We start from the raw sequence: 17,633 nt of genomic DNA on the forward strand, positions 1-17,633 counted from the left end.
GTGCTGTGGAATTAATAGCGCTATATAAATGAATAAATATATATATAATGTAATATTTTGGCACTATTGCTGTCTAACCATTTAATATGAAATGTCCACTATTTGGTAATAGTGATCACTAATTATATCATGTTTGCGATATATTATTTAGGGTTTCTCTACCTTGCACCTTATGACTGATTGACAAAGGGTCCAGGAGGAACTGAAATGCCGCTATTGGATGTACACTAATAAAGGCATTGCATTTTTGAAGGCTAATATATAACATTATTTTTTTTTTTTTTCCATTTTCATAAAGTAGCGGGGAGACAGAGATGGGGGTGTTTGGGAAGTGACTAAATTCTGTTTAATAAAATAAGCTTTTTGTGACATGACTAGAGACCTAGAGAACCTAAGAACACAATATGGTGCTCGGCCATTAAGTCGTTGCGAAAATGAAACTTGAATGACTTTTTCCGGTTCATAAAATATAATAATTTTCAGCAGACTGACCCTATGTCGCCATCCTACGTCGCATGAAGTGTCCTGTTACAGTAATCTTCTAATGATGATATTGCGAGATTTAGTTCACATTAATTTTTAATGTTTTATAGTGAGCGCGGCTTTTATACACTTTGTTAAATGCATTTTCAGTTCTTGCTCATACATTTTTATGCTTTCATAAAAGCAATTAGGGTGCAAAACCTCAGAACGAACAATAAGCCTGTACATTAATCAGTCATTAGGCTTAATACAAGATTCATCCGCACATGCAACAAGCCAGTTAACCCTAAATTTCCGACACTCCCTATTGTAATATGACAGGGAGCGGTGCATACAGACACAAGAAAAGCTAGAAAAGCCAGCCAAGAGATGAGACATACTAGAGAAATACTATTCCTATGGTCCACAGCATAAAAGCTGAATTATAGAATAGTAAAAACCACCTAGGTTCAGTCCTGAAACTGCAGAAAGTTTTCTATAATAGTCAGTCATTAACCAACGTTGAAACGTTAAGTATTTGCCTTTCACAGGGTTATTGACGCGACAGTACCTGGAATCGGATCAATTAATACAATGAGCATTTGTGTTCTATACGCTGGAAGCAGTGTACTTACTTACCATCCAGCAGAGAGCGGGGAACGCTGCGATCATCAGGCTGCATGAGAGACACTCATTGACCTGTAGAGAAGAGGCAGTGTGTAATCTGTAAGCAGGACACTCCCTACATAATCATTTGCCTAAATCAACATTGCTGCAAGTACAGCATATGCAGGGAAACACTGGCGAGGAGGATCTAACACTGTAGGTGCTTGTACTCCAATATTTTACCTACAATATTATATATAATATTAGATAATTTGCTGCAATATATCATTTTAATTTATTATTATTATTAATAATAATAATAATAATAATAATAATAATAATAAAAAAAGCACTAAAACTAATATTGCTATATAAGTGATTATACATTATTTTACACCTTCGGCTTGGGACAGCTCATAGAGTCCCACGGCTTTCAGTATCATCTCTATGCTGATGATACGCAGATCTACCTCTCTGGACCTGACATCACCTCCCTACTAACCAGAATCCCACAATATCTGTCTGCTATTTCATCCTTTTTCTCTGCTCGATTCCTAAAACTGAACATGGACAAAACAGAATTCATTGTCTTTCCTCCTCCTCACTCAACTCCCCCACCTGACATATCCATCAATGTCAATGGCTGCCCACTCTCCCCGGTCCCTCGTGCTCGCTGCCTGGGAGTAATCCTAGACTCTGATCTCTTCTTCAAGCCACACATCCAAGCCCTCTTCACCTCCTGCCGCCTCCAACTCAAAAATATTTCCCGGATCCGAGCATTCCTTTCCTAAGAAGCTGCAAAAACCCTAGTACATGCCCTTATTATCTCCCGCCTGGATTATTGCAACCTCCTGCTCTGTGGCCTCCCTTCTAACAGTCTCGCATCCCTACAATCTATTCTAAACTATGCTGCCCGGCTAATCCACCTGTCCCCCCGCTACTCCCCGACCTCTCCTCTCTGCCAATACCTTCACTTTCACTGGCTTCCCATTCCCCAACGACTTCAGTTCAAAACCCTAACCATGACCTACAAAGCCATCCACAACCTGTCTCCTCCCTACATCTGTGACCTAGTCTCCCGGTACATCTCCTTCTCTACTCCCCTCTCATCTCCTCTTCCCACCATCGCATCCAAGATTTCTCCCGTGCCTCCCCCATACTCTGGAATGCTCTGCCACAACACATCAGACTCTCGCCTACCTTGACAAGCTTCAAGAGGAACCTGAAGACCCACCTCTTCTGACAAGCCTACAACCTGCCGTAACCCTCAGTCTGATACAGCGCCGCACAATCAGCTCTACCCTCACCTACTGTATCCTCACCTATCCCTTGTAGACTGTGAGCCCTCGCGGGCAGGGTCCTCTCTCCTCCTGTACCAGTCTGTGCCTTGTATTGCTTATGATTATTGTACTAGTCCCTATTATGTATACCCCTTTCACATGTAAAGCGCCATGGACTTGATGGCGCTATACTAATAATAATTAATATTATTATTATTATTAAGTTACCAAACTTTTTCAGATCTCTGCTTGCAATGATTGTCTACATTTACAGGTTAAGGGCACTCTGTCAGCACAGAATGACTGTTCAAACCAAGCACAGGCACTCAGTGCTTCCTGGTGGGATTAATCATTTAATTTTAAATACACCTTCCCATCTGCTTGTTTTCTATCTATAACCTCCCTTCTCAGACTCTGTCACAATGATCTGGGAGAGCAGGGGACCGGAAGCTCCTAGCTATCCCTTATCAGAGTTACCTTTGAAGGTGAGGATGTCTGAGCCACCTTCATGACCCTGCTCCTTTCCAGCCCTGATCATATACCCCCCTCCTCCAGGGGAGGGCCAAGACAGGAGTGTGATAAAACCAACAGAGATAGACGAACAGGGGAAACCAAAACTCATGGCACACTCACACAAAAGGTATACAACAATTAGAGGTAAGGAGGAAACAACAAGACGACGAGAGAATTCTACAACAACTCCAAGCACCGTGCGATACTGGAACACAACAGCACACAGGCCAACACAGCATAAGAATATAGTCGGCATGGGAAGACAGATTCCACCATCTTAAAAAGGCAGGGAGTAAATGTGATCAGTTTCCAAGGACATGTGATCTCAGCAGTAAGCAGCAGGATAGCAGAGGTTAACTCTTGCTAGCCTGAACCATTAATGAGCACACAGCTGGCCGACGCCCGAGCCTGCCTGTGTAACTCAGAAACCATAGTGTGTAGTGTCAGAATTTGTAGCGTGAACAGCATATGATGCAGTCATGACACTCCGTGTGACACTATAAAGCCACCAATCAAAGGAGGGGTGGGCTGGATTTTGAGAGAAGCAGGTGGAAAGGTGCATTTAAATGATTTGCCACGCCATGATGCACCGAGCGCACCTGTACTTGGTTTAAACAGTCATTCTCTGCTGACACAATCCCTTTAAATGCTTATCCTGACCTAATACTTTTCACAGCTGAATGTTTGCTACTGTGTCCAGTCCAGATAGCAAAACGCACATGTCGGATAACTGGATTTTTCACACCAACATTCTCGGCAGCATATTGTCCTGTGTGAACAGGTTGTGTGCTGCCTACATGATATTCTATGAGCAAATAGTATTAACTATTGCTCTGTGCTCATAGAATTCTAATCAGGTCATTAATGGCTTGTATATAGCCAATTAATGGTCATTTTCCAGCCATGGTTCTCTAAAAGGGCCTGAAGATGATGTCAGAAATAACTGGCGTGTTGCCTAAGGCTATTCACATGATGGCTGTCAGCCGAAAGAGGCTTTAACCGATCAATCTGCGGACAGCCATGTATCTCAACACTCCTATACAGAGGAATGCTCATTTGGCCACGAGCCCCGGTGTTCTTTCTGAGAAAGTAGCTGGCTGACACGTCAGTTGGTGGCTTTTCTCAGGTAGAACAATATGATAGGCTCTTTCTTTTTTCCCCTGCACTTGTCCTTTTCTGAGATATAGTCCCTGTATGAAAAGCTGGTCTTTATGGACAATGGCGTGTGGTCCTCTAGAATACAGTTGAAGATCACACCCCATTGGCTAGCAAGACTAGATTTACCTACGAACAGGGGGCCAAATATCTCAAGAATAGGGAAGCGTAGGAACAAAACAAAAATAAAGCCAGTTTGAGGAGCACAGCAGCAATTTTTACTTGGAGAAGGATATTGTAAAAATAAAAAAACACCAAAACAATGTTAAAATTTCGTGCTTTTCACCATTTCACCGCACTCTGATTTTTTTTACCGATATTCAAAAAGGAAAAATTGTGCAGTCCTGAAAGCGTTAAAGCGCAAACACATCACTATTCTGTAACAGACAGCTGTAAATAATCCTGAAAATCATTGTAGAATAATAATGTACGGATGCTGGATGAGAAAAAATAAATAAAAAAAATGGCGCACTTGCATGACATTCGTACAACTTTTCTGGATGAAAATCTGACTTTTTTTGTACGCCAGTGTGAGTGAATGCTGAATGTGTATGTACACTAGATGAACAGCAGTCCAGAAAGTACAAAGAGGAAAATAACGAAGAGCCTTAAGGCCCAGTCACACACGACGACTTACCAGCGATCCCGACAACGATACGACCTGATAAGGATCGCTGGTAAGTCGCTGGGAGGTCGCTGGTGAGATGTCGCACAGTCAGACCTTACCAACGACGCAGTGACGATCCGTGACCTGTATCACGATCTCGGCGGGTGTTGGGACCGTGTTAGGAGGTCGTTGGTAGGCATCAAACACAGCGATGTGTCCTGCCCAGCAGGAAATTGCTTTTGAAGAAATTGGTCCGGACCATTCGGCATAGACTAGCGATTTCACAGCAGGGGCCTGATCGCTGGTAGGTGTCACACATAACAAGATCGCTGGCGAGATCGTTGCTGCGTCACAGAGACTGTGACGCAGCAACGATCTCGTTAGTAATCTCGTTGTGTGTGACGGGGCCTTTACCGTGTAGATATAGAGATATACTCCAGGAGTTTGGGTGCAGAGACTCCAGCCATAGACCATAGACAATATCCAAGTAAATAAAGGAGATTGGATTAGTACTTCTGTAAAATTCTTGTTCTTAATTTTAACCCTTTAAAAAACATTCAGGATTAGTTAAAATCGAGACATCGTCCCCTGATGCGTTTCCGGCATTAAAGGGAACCTGTCAGGTGCAATATGCATCCAGAGCCACGAGCAGCAGTGGGTGCATATTCCTAATCCCTACCTAACCGTCCCTGTATCTAGTAGCATAGATAGAGAGATCTTTAGAAAAAGTATTTCTAAATATTTCATATGGTATGCTAATGAGGCCAGGGACTAGTCGCAAGGGCATTACTTTCTTTGGCTAGTCGCCACCCTAAGCATGTATGCATGTCCCTGAGGGCTAGTGAATGCGCAGCATCAGAAGCATGGTCGCGCTCACCTCTCTGTTGCCATCGATGGACTTTGGCTCCATGCGCATGATCCCGGACTTTCGTCATGTGCACTACACGAGTTTGAAGCCAGGAAGCGTACACCTGACTTCATAGTGCGCATGACCGAAAGTCCGGGATCATGCGCACTGAGCCGAAATCCAACGTCTGACGCGATGGCAGCAGAGAGGTGAGTGCAATCATCTTCTAACGCTGCGCATTCATTAGCATGTTTGCACGCCCACAGGGGCCTGCTTATGTGCTAAGGGGGCAGACTAGCCCAGGGAAGTAACGCCCTTGCGACTACTCGCTGGCCTCCTTAGCATATCATATTGGATCTTTAGAAACACTTTTTCTAAAGATCCCTTTATCTATGCTACATTAGGCTGGGACGGTTAGGCAGGGATTAGCAATATGCACCCAGAACTGCTCGTGGTTCTGAGTGAATATTGTACCTGACAGATTCCCTTTAACAATAGAAGTCCCAGAAATTTCGAAGTCCCGAAAGAGGGTCAAATGACATACAATAAACGGAATAGAACTAACTAGAAACTAAATGGCTAAACTCAATGGAAAACAACAACCTCCTGTGGTGCGACAGTAATGGCCTTAATTACAGAACAAAAGACGGTGATTATAGGAAGTTAGCTAAAATCCTTCAGGCCATTTGACTCGTCTCTGGGTTCCAAAGGTAGAAGTGTTAAATGACCCTTCTCTGGGACTTCTAGTGTTAAACTCTATGCCCAAGGGCAGTTTGATGCCAGAAACACATCAGAAAACAATGTCTTAATTTTAACTAATCCTGGATGTTTTTTAAAGTGCGAAAATAAAGAATAAGAATATTACGGAAGCGAAGTGCCGATCCAATCTCCTTTTTGTACTTGAGCCCAGAAAGTAATCTCCTCAGCTCACCACTTCCATGCTTTATACAACTTACTAGATGAATTCTTCCTGAAGTGTCCAGTATGTTTACTTTGGCTGCACTGCACAACACCTTCACTTGCATGCGAACAAATGTGTTCTCAGCCTCAAGACAAGGAAACACTTTGGGAATATTTTAGAATCAACTTCCACTGAACAAAAATATAAACACAACACTTTTGTTTTTGTTCCCATTTTTCATGAGCTGAACTCAAAGATGTAAGACTTTTTCTATGTACAAAAGGCCTTTTTTTTTCTCAAATATTCACAAATTTGTCTAAATCTGTGTTTGTGAGCACTTCTCATTAGTTAAGATAACTGTCACGTCCTCACCGGAGTCCACTTTTGCGACTTCTGCTTCGGTCACCAGGCGACGCCGTATTCCCACAGTGAACAGTGCTGGTGATAGGGGAGGAGTCTGTGCCAGTGGCTCTGGTGGGCATAGGCTTGGCCCATCTACTAAGCTGGGTTTCCCTAGGACCTGCAGTACCACTGGCTGACTGTGGTGGCGTGTGTCTTCCAGCTGAAGTTTCCACCTTTCAGCTACAGCCAATGGGAAGACACCACATCCTTCTAATTCCCCCTCCTGTCTGCTGGTCACTGCCAGATATAGTTTTGTATTCCTTTTTTTTTCTGGTTCTCGCTCTGCTCTGAACATTGATCCCTGCCTGTTCTCTGACTACCCTCCTGCCTGCCCTGCCATCTCCCGTTTTGACCTCAGCCAGAATTCCTGACTACGTTCTTGTCTGCCGATTTTGTCCCTTTTCTGTATCTCCTGGTTTGACCCTGCCTGATGACTACTCCTCTTGGAATTGCAGCCTTCCAAAAGTAGCGATCTCCGGGGCCCTGTAGTAATTTCAAATCCCTGTATAGTTGTTAAAAGGTTTCGGGGTTCTCGGGATCCTGCTTAGTGGGCAGCTTTCCTCTAGCCCAGCCGTGACAGCTATTCTGAGACTGTGGTCCCAGGCAGGCGTTACAATAACCTCACAGGTGTGGCATATCAAGATGCTGATTAGACAGTATGATTATTGCACAGGTGCGCCTTTAGGTTAGCCACCATAAAAGGCCACTCTAAAATGTACGGTTTTATGGTATCAGGAGGGTCTGGGTGGAGAAGGGGGAGCAGAAAACCAGTCAATAGCTGGTGTGAGCACCATTTGCCTCACCCAGTGGAGCACATCTTCTTCGCATAGAGTTGATGAGGTTGTTGATTGTGGCTTTGTGGATTGCTTGCCCCTCCCCAATGTTGGCCCTGACTGCAGGATTCTGGTATCTCCGGTAGTGTCATGTAGAATGAAGAAACTTGTGCCTAACCTTCGCTCCATTCAGGCAGAGCTCTGCAAAGATCACTTCTCTGGATCAACGAGGGATCCAAAGGTCGGCCCCTCGGTGATGATATCACCTACCCTATCTATAGGAGAGACTATATACTTGGTAAAAACCCTATTAATGGTTAACATAAAGGGAGACTGTCACTTTATTGCATGTACTTTGTGCGCACTAACACCCACTGATGTGAATCATACTTAGTGGCACATGAAACTCCTAGAGGTACATGGGTGCCGTGCTTCAGATCATCGGATTGGTGACACAGGCTGCAGTCGTCTTTTTTTCTACTTTTGACTTTACATGCACCCATGGAGAAACATTGTATACACAGAAGTGAAAAGATATTTACTTGACAAAATTGATAAAAAGCTTTTTTTTCTTCGATACATTGGAATAATAAAACTGTTGCAAAATGTAACCTCCCGTTATCCACATTTCATTCACTAAAAATGTCTCCAAACCTAAACATACAAGAATAGCACAGACCTGTTAAGAACGCTGAGGTTTTGATCTCTTGGGTATTCGTGGCCTCCTGTCACAATACATTGTCACCTTTTATTACAATTGTCTTTTTTTTTTTTTACAAATTGATGCTATTTTCTACAGCAATTTCACATTCCAAGACAAGCAGCAACGGGCTCTTGGCTGGTCAGATCCGGAGGATGAGTCTTACTTTCTAGACTTGGAGGAGATTGGAGACGCAGACCGTTTATGGTAACAGATATTGTGATATTCTTGGAGCGATGAGAACGTGGTTCTTGTTTATTTAAAATTGGCATTTATCCTGCAGAAAGAACTATACATGGAGCGGGAACTCACCATCCATGACTGCGCTTCATTCATAAGGGTGTGAGGTGTAGAATTGACAATTTATATAGATTCTCATGTGTAATATCAGGAAATATAACTTGCCCCAAAGTCTTATCAGACTTGCTGAATTCTCCACAGATTTATCGAAAGTTGCATATATATATATATATATATATATATATATATATATATATATATATATATATATATATATATATATAATATATATATAATCTACACACATACACACACACACACACACACACAATACAGACCAAACGTTTGGACACACCTTCTCATTCAAAGAGTTTTCTTTATTTTCAGGACTCTGAGAATTGTAGCTTCCCTTTGAAGGCATCAAAACTATGAATTAAAACATGTGGAATGAAATACTTAAAAAAGTGTGAAACAACTGAAAATATGTCTTATATTCTAGGTTCTTCAAAGTAGCCACCTTTTGCTTTGATTACTGCTTTTCACACTTTTGGCATTCTCTTGATGAGCTTCAAGAGGTAGTCACCGGAAATGATTTTCCAACAGTCTTGAAGGAGTTCCCAGAGATGCTTAGCATTTGTTGGCGCTTTTGCTTTCACTCTGCGGTCCAGCTCACCCCAAACCATCTCGATTGGGTTCAGGTCTGGTGACTGTGGAGACCAGGTCATCTGGCGTAGCACCCCATCACCCTCCTTCTTAGTCAAATAGCCCTTACACAGCCTGGAGGTGTGTTTGGGGTCATTGTCCTGTTGAAAAATAAATCATGGTTCAACTACACGCAAAGCGGATGGAATAGCACGCCGCTGCAAGATGCTGTGGTAGCCATGCTGGTTCTGTATGCCTTCAATTTTGAATAAATCCCCAACAGTGTCACCAGCAAAGCCCCCCCACACCATCACACCTCCTCCTCCATGCTTCACGGTGGGGACCAGGCATGTAGAGTCCATCCGTTCACCTTTTCTACAAAGACACGGTGGTTGGATCCAAAGTTCTCAAATTTGGACTCCTCAGACCAAAGCACAGATTTCCACTGGTCTAATGTCCATTCCTTGTGTTCTTTAGCCCAAACAAGTCTCTTCTGCTTGTTGCCTGTCCTTAGCAGTGGTTTCCTAGCAGCTTTTTTACCATGAAGGCCTGCTGCACAAAGTCTCCTCTTAACCGTTGTTCTAGAGATGAGAAGGTGTGTCCAAACTTTTGGTCTGTACTGTATACCGTATGTATATGTGTGTGTATATGTATATATATATATATATATATCTATATATATAATTGCCTTATTCTGTCTGTCTGTCTGTCTGTCTGTCTTTCTATCTGTCTGTCTGTCTGTCTGTCATGCTCCGAAATTGTGTCCTTACGGTGACACAAAGCTGATTGGCCGCTGGGCTCGCCATGGCCCCGCCCCCCCCACACGGATTGGCCTCTCGCCCCGGCTCTCTGCAGGCCCCGCCCCCCTCACGCAATGCACGCTCGCTGTGGCCCAACTGACACGGGGCTCCGATTCCCAGGTGAGTACACACACACATCAGATCACACTCACTCTCACACACACCTCACACATCACATCCACACATCACAACATGCTGGGATATCGCTTGCTTCTACACCGGCTCCGTCAGGATCCCGGCAGCGCCAGACATAACCTTGCGATGCTGGGATCTTAACGGAGGCCGTGAAAGCTGGTAACCATTATACACATCGGGTAACTAAGGTCCCTTAGTTACCTGATGTGTATCATAGTTACCAGTGTACACCGGCTCACACTCACTCTCACACACACCTCACACACACATCACATCGCATCCACACATCAAGGTCCTGCAGCTGCGGAACATACATAACATAACAGCACACACACACACACACACACACACACATACACACACACACACAAATCAGATCACACTCACTCACACACATCACATCGCATCCAAATACTCACAACATCCTGGGATATCGCTTGCTTCTCGGCGGCGATATTGTGCTGTGAGCTTCCAGGACCTGACGGAGGATCACATGGCCAGAAGCATGTGATATCCCCGGATGTTGTGAGTATCAGCGCGTATGTGCAATATCGTCAGTGTCTGTGTGTGTGAGTGTATGCGATCGGGTGTGTGTGAGTGTATGCGATCGGGTGTGTGTGAGTGTATGCGATCGGGTGTGTGTGAGTGTATGCGATCGGGTGTGTGTGAGTGGATGCGATCGGTTGTGTGTGTGAGTGGATGCGATCGGTTGTGTGGGTGAGTGGATGCGATCGGTTGTGTGGGTGAGTGGATGCGATCGGGTGTGGGTGAGTGTCGGCAGAGGAGCACGGCGTGCTGGAGGAGGCTGGGAGCAGAGAGGCTGATCTTGGGGAAGGCTGGGAGGGGGAGGCTGATGCTGAGGGAGGCTGGAAGGAGAGAGGCTGAGCAAACGTGCTCCATCCGCCATACTGCGCACTCCCCATCGTGCTGCATCCCCCATGCTGCGCACTCCCAAACGTGGTCCATCCGCCATGCTGCGCACTCCCAAACGTGGTCCATCCGCCATGCTGCGCACTCCCAAACGTGGTCCATCCGCCATGCTGCGCACTCCCAAACGTGGTCCATCCGCCATGCTGCGCACTCCCAAACGTGCTCCATCCGCCATACTGCGCACTCCCAAACGTGCTCCATCCGCCATACTGCGCACTCCCCATCGTGCACCATCCGGCATGCTGCGCACTCCCAAGCGGATGGAGCATGATGGGGGGTGCGCAGCATGGCGGATGGAGCACGTTTGGGAGTGCGCAGCATGGCGGATGGAGCACGTTTGGGAGTGCGCAGCATGACGGATGGAGCACGTTTGGGAGTGCGCAGCATGACGGATGGAGCACGTTTGGGAGTGCGCAGCATGCCGGATGGTGCACGATGGGGAGTGCGCAGTATGGCGGATGGAGCACGTTTGGGAGTGCGCAGTATGGCGGATGGAGCACGTTTGGGAGTGCGCAGCATGGCGGATGGAGCACGTTTGGGAGTGCGCAGCATGGCGGATGGACCACGTTTGGGAGTGCGCAGCATGGCGGATGGAGCACGTTTGGGAGTGCGCAGCATGGCGGATGGAGCACGTTTGGGAGTGCGCAGCATGGCGGATGGAGCACGTTTGGGAGTGCGCAGCATGGCGGATGGAGCACGTTTGGGAGTGCGCAGCATGCCGGATGGTGCACGATGGGGAGTGCGCAGTATGGCGGATGGAGCACGTTTGGGAGTGCGCAGCATGGCGGATGGAGCACGTTTGGGAGTGCGCAGCATGGCGGATGGACCACGTTTGGGAGTGCGCAGCATGGCGGATGGAGCACGTTTGGGAGTGCGCAGCATGGCGGATGGAGCACGTTTGGGAGTGCGCAGCATGGCGGGTGGAGCACGTTTGGGAGTGCGCAGCATGGCGGATGGAGCATGATAGGGGGTGCGCAGCATGGCGGATGGAGCACGTTTGGGAGTGCGCAGCATGGCGGATGGAGCACGTTTGGGAGTGTGCAGCATGGCGGATAGAGCACGATGGGGAGTGCGCAGCATGGCGGATGGAGCACGTTTGGGAGTGCGCAGCATGGGGGATGCAGCACGATGGGGAGTGCGCAGTATGGCGGATGGAGCACGTTTGGGAGTGCGCAGCATGGCGGATGGACCACGTTTGGGAGTGCGCAGCATGGCGGATGGACCACGTTTGGGAGTGCGCAGCATGGGGGATGCAGCATGGGGGATGGAGCACGATGGGAGGTGCACACCTCCCCCCAACACACACACACACGCGCACTGCACAACACACACACACTAGGAATCACAAACAACGCCCTACACAGACACCCACACACACAGACAACGCTGCACACACAAATATACGCACATACTGCACAACACACACATTGCTCAAAACATACCTCCCCCCAAAACACACCACACCCACACAAACCGCACAACACACACACACACACAACGCTACAGACACACAGCGCTCCACAAACAACGCAACACACGCAACACACATACAACACCGCTCTCACCCCCCGCGACACTCAGAACATGTACAGCGCCCTACACAAACACTTGGTAACTACACACAACAACATCTATATATATATATATAACAAAAATCATACATGAACTACACAATACGTAAATTCTAGAATACCCGATGCGTAGAATCGGGCCACCTTCTAGTATATATATATATATATATATATATATTTATATAAAAGCTATCTTATGTATAAGGTGAATATAGGTAATTTAGGAAGAAAAAAAACAAAACAAATTAACTTCTATTTTCAGCTAGAAGATGGCAGAGGCTTGGGATTGAATACTTTGGCGCCTGTTGCAGAAAAGCAGTGGAAGAGGCTTTACAGACAGACAGGATTGTGAGGAGGAAAGAGTCAAGGTGGATCTAGTTTTATTTTTATAGCTAGCATCTGTATATGTACAGATAGGATACTCATTACGTTAGAAGGAGTGTGGGGAGTGTTATGGCAATTAGCCAAACCACGTGCACAGTGAATTAGTTCTTTGGTAAAGTGACTCAAATGGCAGGGTGTGTAGCCTTTAAAGTCCTTATCTTATATTGGCATATGTCTTAAGGGCTTTCTAATAATTATAAGTGTAAGGCCTCGTGAGCACTCTGCGTTTTTGTGCATTTTTCGGGTGCAGTTTTGGTCCCAAAACTGCATGCATTTCCCTCCTCAAAGTCTATGAGATTTCATTTTTGCTGTGCCAACGTTGCAGGTTTTTTTTTTGCTGTATCTTTGTGGTGACCACAACGATGCAGCACATCAATTCTTTTTGCGTTTTGTCCCTGCATTTCGGAGGACTGGCAGGTCAATCCCCCGCTGACTCTGGGTAGACAGGGGATTGATCCCTGGTATCTAGGGAAGCACGGTGGCTCAGTTGTTAGCACTGCAGTCTTGCAACGCTGGGGTCCTGTGCTGAAATCCCACCAAGGACAACATTTCCATGGAGTTTGTATGTTCTCCCTGTGTTTGCGTGGGTTTCTTCCAGGTACTTCGGTTTCCTCCCACACTCCAAAGACATACAGATAGGGGCTTTAGATTGTGAGCCCCAATGGGGACAGTGTTCCTGATGTATGTAAAGCGCTGCGGAATATGTTAGCGCTATATAAAAATAAAGATTTTATTTTTTTATCTGGCTAGATGCTGGTCCCCATATAGTCTATGGGGACTAGAATCCAGCGCAAAGGGGTAGGAGCAAGTGTTTCATACTTACAGATTCACTGGGGCGGCTGTCACACTGCTCCCACGGCCTCTCCTTCTTTCCAGTATGCTTATTAGGCTCATAGATATTCACTATTTCCCCTGGCATCTGTCTGATTAGTTGCAGTCAGACGAGCCCCTACGCTGAGTGACAGCATGTCTGAGGCTTCCAATCACAGATGCCGGAGGGCGGATCTATGAGATTCAGGCAGCGACTAAGCCGCGATCAGCAGTGACGTCACTCAGGCTAGTCACGGCCAGAACTGAAATCCTCATCCTGTGACTGTAAATCACCTGAGTGGCGTCACCACTGATCATGTGGCTTACTTCAGTTGCTGCCTGGAGCTCACAGCGGGCAGTCATATTCTATGGCGATCGCTGTGAGCTTCAGGTGTATCAGTGCTGGAAGCGTCGTGGGACCTCGTGTGAATTATGTTGGACCTGCAGGGGTGTTTTTGGGGTTAATAAATTGGTGAGAGGGTATATTTTGTCTTTTATTTCAAATAAAGGATTTTTTGGTGTGTGTGTTTACTTGCTTTCACTTACAGATTAGCGATTGGGGGTCGAGACAGCTCCCATTACTAAGCTAGGGCTTAGTGGCAACTCTGGGCTGCCATTAATTCCTTATTACCCCGATTGCCACCATACCAGGGCAACGAGAAGAATCGGGTCCAGTACCAGAATTAGAGCATCTAATGGATGCCTCACTTCTGGGGCAGCTGCAAGCTGCTATTTTTAGGCTGAAAAGGGCTAAATAACCATGGGCCTTCCTACCCTGATATCAGGCCCCAGTTGTCTGCTGTACCTCGGCTGGTTTTAGAAAAATGGGGGGGGCCCCATGCCCCCCCTTTTTTTTTTTTTTTAAATAAATCAAACAATTTTTTTTAAAAAGTGTGGGTTCACCTCTATGTGTCAGAACCAGCCAAGGTACAGCAGACAGCTGAGGGTTGCAGCCTGCAGCTGTTCCTGTGTTGGATATGAAAAAAGAGGGAGACCCCACATCTTTTTTTTTTTTTTTTTAAACCAAAACATGATTTAAAAAACAGCTGGCCAAGCTAGCTATCCCTCGATAGATCTATTCTGTTATTTCTTTCTATTCTTTTTATCTATTCTATGTTTTATCTATTCTTTCCATCAATAGATTTGACTTAAAAAACGCATTGGGCAAAACCGCAGTAAAAATGCGGCAAAGATGCGTTTTTCTCGCGGGTGCGTTATCTGGGCCAAATAAAAGAGTATCTTTGTGGGCCAAAAAGATTAAGCGTGCTCACATAACATGGCTTTGCATCTTTTAGGCTATTTTCCTAAGTGGACCAAGCACCATCTTAGATTCATATGTATAAGGTGATGTGTTCATATATTATACAATATGCCAATATCATTGTATCAAAATCAAACATATTCACAATTAAGTCCATAATCAGAATTTCCTTTACAGGAGTACTGTCAAATGAAGGGAAGAAGTGATAAAAGGACTAGAATCAGTTTATGACGTCTGATAGAACTGCCTAAAAAAATAATTTTAGGATACATAGAAAAGGAGGACATTTGGGATTAATAGAAGAACATGTCCTAGTATAAGATAACTTTGGAGATAGGAGTTAGCGATCCAGATAAGCAAGGATGAGAATTTGGAGAATGGACACCACAGATCGGGCGGTAGAAAAAGATGAAGGAAGAGATGTGGGGTCAGCACTATGGAGGTAAAGCTGTGTAAGTAGGTGTGAAAGGTTTACATTATATTCCATGGTGGATGGACACTCAATGCGGTGACTGGAACAAAATACTAATCTGGTTGCTACATTCTGGATAGTTTGGAAAGCTGAACGTTGCGTTCCACACTTTGAACCGTGCATGGGAGCGGTTACCATAGACGCTTACCTGGGTGTCATCAGTGTAGTCATGGTATTGAATACTAAATCTACTGCTAATTTGTCCAAAAGGAGGTGTATAGAGAAAAAGGATCATGCCTAGAACTGAACCCTGATGTACCCTTTTCACCTTGCTGATATGGAGAATTAGAATAAGTAAATTCTACACTGTAAGGACCCAATTCTGCCAGGAGTAATGCCAGTTTTCTGGCAGAAGAAAACTGCATGAAAAAACTCGTAGTTGTGCAACATGTTTGACTCTTGGCATTTTATATTTAAACAAATATTCTGGCAAACTTAAGAGAAGTGGGTGCAGCGCAGCCGGGAGTGGTCCCAGCAAATGCATTACTACAAAAGAAGTGGTGCTATGAAAGATGTGCCAAATTCATAAAAGTGGCACGTGCCTTTTATTGTATTTGGTGCAGCTGATTCCAGCGCCCCCTTCATCAGACAAGTAAGGAAAATGCCAATCATTATGGTACAGGACCTAAAGGTGCAGTCAGGAACATAGGAAGAAAGTGAGAGCATCGTCTTTACAGCTAATAATGAGTACATTTTTAAAAAGTAGTCTTCAGTGTCATAATACCGCATGTGGATCTAGAACTAAATTACATTTAGCTTTCTAGGGATTACTTAAGACATTTTTAAGAACAGTGTCTGAAGAAAACAAATTTTAAACAGTTAAAAAGAGAGCAAATAGCCAGTGGCTTAGGCAAGTCTCAAAATGGTACACTAATGGGAGCGGTAAGGAAGCCTCTGGATATTGTGTCAACAGATACAATTACAAATATTGATGATTGATGCTCTTGTTGAGCAGGACAGAAAACCATAGTCTCATGCTATGTACAGGGAAGTACCAAGCGAATGGCGAAAGGAACGGGAAATCCTGCGTCTAGGCAAGGGGGAGATGGTGACCCCTGACCAAACCTACTGCTGGCCCCTGGAGTTCCTCACCTATGAGCAGAGCCGGATACCTGACCCTAGGCATCCCTAGTGTTGGACCCTAAATAGGGAACGGATGGGATGAGCTCGTCATTAACACCACTAAACACTATAGAAGACACAAAGAGGACACACAGTGGAAAATAAACAAAGTTACTTATGACTCAGGTAGAAGTTCAGCAAAGTAACAGCAACAATGTCACAGAGGGGTACAAGCCACCTGCCTGCAACCAGAGCTTAATGAACTGAATATCATCACCAGCCCTAGTCCAAGGAAGATGGGAGTATTTAAACACAAGGGAAATACTGATAATCATCAGCTGCATAGAAGGAGGGCTCCGCTGTGTCCTAAAGGGGAATAGATGAATATCCAGCAGGAAAGCTACCTAATACAATAAATACTAACAGCAGGAACGACAGAAAGTCAGGGAGCATTTTGCATAGCCAAATGCTGTGACCTTCTATTGCCAGAAACCACATGACTGTGTCAGCCGTGACACATGGCTTCCCTGCCTTTTAGATTATCGATAAGAGTGACTGCATGTGAGATCACAAGGCAATATAAGTGGTTTGATTGGAATTTTTACCCCAGACAATGAAAAGTACCTTCAAAATGGCACAGAAATTCTAAACACTATCAAGACTTATACTCTGTTCACACTTCAAAGAGTTGTCTACTACTGCACAACTCCTTATGAATAAAGCCCAACTGTGTATCCTAAAATAAAGTCATACTTACCTCTCAGAACAGTTCTTGATATCAGCGCCGTTTCCCTGGCTGCAGCAGTTACGTGACCACCTGATCACCAGCCAGCTGATTGGCTGCAGCGTTTAATATTCCATCAGCCTGGAAGATCAGCGTTTCTTCTGCTGTGATGGTTGCAGACTCTGATCGGCTTAAGTGGTTACCTGAAGATGTTTAGTGACCGCCAGGAGAGTAAGGGCCGGTCCACACATCCGGCTTTTCGCCGGATTGGCTGATCCAGCGCACTCCGGTACCTATGTGATACACTACAATGGCAGCGCGACAAGTTCCGGTCACATGCTGTCATGTAACCGGAG

At 45.3% G+C, this 17,633-nt stretch overlaps 1 protein-coding gene and 1 long non-coding RNA gene across 4 annotated transcripts in view; one reads left to right on the forward strand and one right to left on the reverse strand.

Moving 5' to 3' along the window:
• LOC142254544 (alpha-1,6-mannosyl-glycoprotein 4-beta-N-acetylglucosaminyltransferase-like) overlaps positions 1–1,171 on the reverse strand; it is a 48,640-nt gene extending 47,469 nt beyond the window's left edge. For 2 of the 3 annotated variants that reach the window (XM_075325651.1, XM_075325654.1), the window contains exon 1: positions 1,102–1,171. The gene's annotated coding sequence lies outside the window, so the exon portion shown is untranslated. Of the gene's footprint in view, positions 1–1,097 lie in introns of all 3 variants that reach the window. The other variant, XM_075325653.1, reaches the window with a different exon arrangement.
• Positions 1,172–8,402: 7,231 nt separating this feature from the next.
• LOC142254549 (uncharacterized) overlaps positions 8,403–17,633 on the forward strand; it is a 60,886-nt gene continuing 51,655 nt past the window's right edge. Inside the window, exons 1-2 of the long non-coding RNA XR_012727254.1 lie at positions 8,403–8,453; positions 12,827–12,932. This is a non-coding gene — a long non-coding RNA (uncharacterized LOC142254549). The remainder of the gene's footprint in view (positions 8,454–12,826; positions 12,933–17,633) is intronic.

Source organism: Anomaloglossus baeobatrachus, chromosome 10 (assembly GCF_048569485.1).
Source record: "Anomaloglossus baeobatrachus isolate aAnoBae1 chromosome 10, aAnoBae1.hap1, whole genome shotgun sequence".
NCBI classification, from domain to species: domain Eukaryota; kingdom Metazoa; phylum Chordata; class Amphibia; order Anura; family Aromobatidae; genus Anomaloglossus; species Anomaloglossus baeobatrachus.